The sequence below is a fragment of the Ornithorhynchus anatinus genome, chromosome 8 (assembly GCF_004115215.2).
Source record: "Ornithorhynchus anatinus isolate Pmale09 chromosome 8, mOrnAna1.pri.v4, whole genome shotgun sequence".
In the NCBI taxonomy this organism is placed as follows: Eukaryota; Metazoa; Chordata; class Mammalia; order Monotremata; family Ornithorhynchidae; genus Ornithorhynchus; species Ornithorhynchus anatinus.
Window position 1 is genome coordinate 62,318,596 of NC_041735.1, and position 4,494 is coordinate 62,323,089.

A 4,494-nucleotide genomic window follows, 5' to 3' on the forward strand; every position below is an offset into this window, starting at 1 on the left:
CTTGCTATGGTCCATGCGCTGAACTAAGCACTGGTAGATTGAAGATAATCAGGTAGAACTCAGTTCCTGTCCTACATGGGCCTCACAGTCTAAGTAGGAGGGAGAACAGGTACTGAATCCCCATTTTACAGGTAGAAAACTGAGGTACAGAGACATTAAGTGACTTGCCCAAAGTCACACAAAAGGCAAGTGGCAGAGCCAGAATTAGAATCCAGCTCCTCTGATTCTCAGGTCTGTGCTCTTTCCAGTAGGCCACACTACTTTTAGATTGGAAGCCCCTTGTAAGTCAGAAACAGTAGATGAATTATTATCTGTGTACGCAAGTTCCCCCTCTCAGGATCACACGTGAAGAGTTTCCAGTACTCTGTCAGTCTTGTCTATGGGAGGAAGAGTCAAGCAGAAGCCCACCCATTCCATTCCTAGCTTGGGTAGTGGCTAGTGAGTGGAAGGCCATCTGCTACAAGTCAAAACTCACCAGTGCGGGGCAGCAATGCCACGGGAGAGAGCCGAGGGCAGAGACTCAAATTTACTGTGCGGAAGGAGGAGGTGGAAAACCACTTCTAGATTTTGACCAAAAAAACTCTATGGATGCACTACCAGAAGGATTGCAGATGGAGGTGGGGCGTTCTGGGAGAGACCTGTCCATGGAATCGCTATGGGTCAGAGACGACTCGTCAGCATAGGCTAGACAAGACAGGACACCAAGTTCTGCCATAAGTCCATTAGAGGACTTTCTTCTGAAAACAGGAGTTTGTTTATACTTGCTGTTTAATGATTATTGGGGGGGGGAGAAACAGTTCACGTATAGATGTGTGTGAATCAGTGTACATGCACACAGAAACAGAACAGTACCAGAAGAGGGATTTTCCATCAATCAGTGGTACTTATTGAGCACTTACTATGTCAGAGGACATAAGGTTACCCTCATGTTCTAAGTGGGCCACTGGGTATACTATTCCCTAGCCCTTAATAAAGTGCTTATCATAAAGAAAGAGTCCATGAAAGAGTAGAATTGGTAAGAAGAAGGAAAAGAATAAAAGGGATCAGTGAATCACTGGAAATTCATGAACTGGAGAATTAAATAATAGATTTGCATCTTCTCTGGATCTGGATTAAAGAAGATTACTTCTGGTTTCATGAATAGGAACAAGAATAATGCATTATAGGCAAGCAGTTGAATGGAAATCTATAAATGCAATCAGCTGCCATCTTAGCTAGTGTGGCAAAGTGCCTGACATCTGGATTTTTACAGTGGGATTTGAATGGCTTCAGCGACTATATGGAACTAGCTGAGACAGAAATTCATAGTTCCTTGAGAAGGCCAGGAATGCACTAACATGTTAGAATAAATTATCCACTCAGAAGGAAAAAGACTGTTCAACAAGAACTCCTGAATTTATTTTAGGAGAGGCGATGGGCTTTCCTGCTGGACTCCACTCTGTTCTGTCTTTTTGAAGACACAGTCTATGCATTTTACTTGATTCTATTTCAATTAGCAATGTTGCTGGGCCCACCAAATAGCATTCTGGGAATTATTCCAGGGACTAATTTGCACTGGTGATGGAAGAGAACTGGGTATCGAAATTCATTCGTGCCTGGTCCAGATCATCATCTACCTGTGGAATGTCAGTTCAGTGCCCACTCACTTACAAGAAATAATAATAATAGTGATAATTGTAGTATTTGTTAAGTGCTTACCATGAACCAGGCACTGTACTAAGCACTGGGGTGGATACAAGCTAATCTGGTTGGACAAGTCCCTGTCCCACTTGGGACTCACTATCTTAGATCTTAGTAACCATTCTGCCTTCAGATTATGTGGTAACCGTGGGACTAACTGCCTTTCTTCAATTTTCCTGTTCAGTCAAGCAATCAGTGGTATTTATTAAACGTTTACTACGTGTAGAGCACTATACTAAGCACTTGGAAGAGTACAATACAATAGAATTAACAGACGTTCCCTGTCCATAATGAGCTTGCAATTAATAGCATTTATTGAGTCCTTACTGAATGTATGGGACTGTACTAAGCACTAGGAAGAGTACGATACAACAGAATGGATAGACATGTTCTGTTCTCACCAGTGGCCTCTAAATCCTCTGAAACCAGATCAAAATGGAACGTATATGCTGCACCTGGATGTAAACAGAAATAGAACAAAGTCATATCATACTCCAGAGCAATTAGCTAAAGTTCATGTGTGGAACTGAACTGGAATCTAAAGGAAACCCGGATGAAATGATTTTTCATTCATTCATTCATTCATTCATTCATTCAATAGTATTTATTGAGCGCTTACTATGTGCAGAGCACTGTACTAAGCGCTTGGGATGAACAAGTCGGCAACAGGTATTTTTCTGAATAGGACAGATGAGTCTAGTTCCTGTCACTTCCAGTGTGTGCCTAGGGAAGAGAAGCAGCATGGGCTAGTCAAAGAGAGTGGGCCTGAGAGTCTTTTTTTATGATATTTATTAAGCAAGCTCACTATGTGCCAGACATTGTACTAAGCTCTGGGACTGATATAAATCAATCAGGTTGGACGCAGCCCAGCTCCCACATTTGGTTTGCAGGCTTAATCCCTGTTTTACAGATGAGGTAACAGAGGCTCAGATAAGTGAAGTGACTTGCCCAAGATCACACGGCACATAGGTGGCAGAGGTAGAATTGGAACCCAGATCCTTCTGCCTCCTAATAGGGCTTTCAAGTGCTTCCTTTGTACTAGCACCTGGGAGAGCACAATAACCAATCGATCAAGGGTATCTACTGAGCATTCACTTTGGGCAGAGCACTGTTTAGTAATAATGAGAATTTTTATAGTATCTTTAAGTGTTTTCTACGTGTCAAGTGCTGTTCTAAGAGCTAAACTGATGCCACTTAATCAGGGTTGGTTCAGTCACTGTCCCACATGAGGCTCACACTCTAAGTAGGAGGGAGAACATTTATTGAACCCCCATTTTCCACTTGAGCAAACTGCACATTCCTGCCCCAAATGAGCTTACAGTCTGGGGGTGGGTGGTGCCTGGTATTATTTGTTAATAAGCACTTAACAAATACCACAGTTATTGTTATTAACTTTGTTACTAACATTTGTTAGTTTGCTAGTTACTAACATTCTGTTTGTTATTAACATTTATTACTAAATGACTTTGCTACCAATAAAATGAATAGAGAAATGAGGTAAATCAGTGTATCCCTTCTAACTTGTGCCTGTTACTTGACTATTAATAATAACGGTCATATTTATCAAGCACCAAGCCCTGAACTAAATCCTGGGGTAGATATAAGATAATCAGGTTGGACACAGTCCCTGTCCCACATGTGGCTCACAGTCTAAGTAAGAGGAAGAACAGGTATTTTATCCCTATTTTATAGATGAGGAAACTGAGGCCCAGAGAAGTGAAGTGACTAGCTCAGGGCTACACAGCAGGCAAATAGGAGAGCTGGGATTCGAACCCAGGTCCTCTGACTCCCAGGTCTGTCCTGGGTCCACTAGGTCGCATTGCTTCTAAGGAGGCTAATTTGGAAATATTTGTTCTTTCACTTATACACGCTTATGGACATTTCACTTGTTTGCTGTGGACACTGAGATTTCTGTCTTTGATACCTCTGACTCACCATGCATCCAACACTTAATACAGTGCCTGGTACATGGTAAGAGCTTAGCAAATACCATAAAAAAAGATACACAAAAGAGATTCTCAGCTATCTGCATGCTTGAAGCCTGGAAATCACTTGAAGCTGCGATTACCCATCTGTGGCCATTTGAGAACCCTGATTATTTCACGTAATATACCACCCGAAACCTGACCAATACCTTATAAGTTCAAAGTCTTACCCGATGAACAAAAAAACCAAAGCACTTTGAACAAGCCCAGAGACTGGAGGGGGAAATAACAATTCCATCCTCTCTTTGTCAATTGGTTTGTTTCTCTGAATCTTAAGGCGCTTTTCCTGAAATTTCATGTTGATCTTTTCCAGAGGTAGCTCTAGTCAGAACCACCCGAACCCTGTGGAATGAATGTGAGATGAAAGTAAAAAAAAAAAAAAAAAAAATCCCCCAGAATCTTTCTGCCTCTAGTATTGTTCTTTTTCCCTTAAGGGTCCAGATACAGAACAGGCCTTTCACAAGAGTCGTTCTGACTTTTGCTGAGCCTCAAGCATAAATGACCCTGAAAAAAACAATTGACTCATGAACCTGCCCTGGATTTAATATTCCCTCCTAAAAGGGTATTTTCTCATTAAAATGTTTTTCAACTGTGGACTTTCTTTCCAGAGAAATGGTTTATGTTTGAAATAGAAAAACTGGAGTTTTGCTGGAGTGGTCTATTGAGGACAGATTGTGTTGGAAGTCAAATCAATTGAAAGAGTGTTTGCCCATGGGTGAAAACTCTTCTCAGGTGTCTCCTCCAAATTAGGTTAATCTAATCAACACCTGTTCCCACTAGTTGGTGCTTCCTGGGCTGCTTTCACTCAGATTCCTACTTTAATCTATCT

At 41.5% G+C, this 4,494-nt stretch overlaps 1 non-coding gene across 1 annotated transcript; it reads left to right on the top strand.

Moving 5' to 3' along the window:
- The first annotated feature begins 327 nt into the window (after positions 1–327).
- LOC114813970 lies at positions 328–465 on the top strand. The gene has a single exon (XR_003761714.1). It is a non-coding gene; the product is annotated as a small nucleolar RNA SNORA7 (small nucleolar RNA).
- Positions 466–4,494: the final 4,029 nt, after the last annotated feature.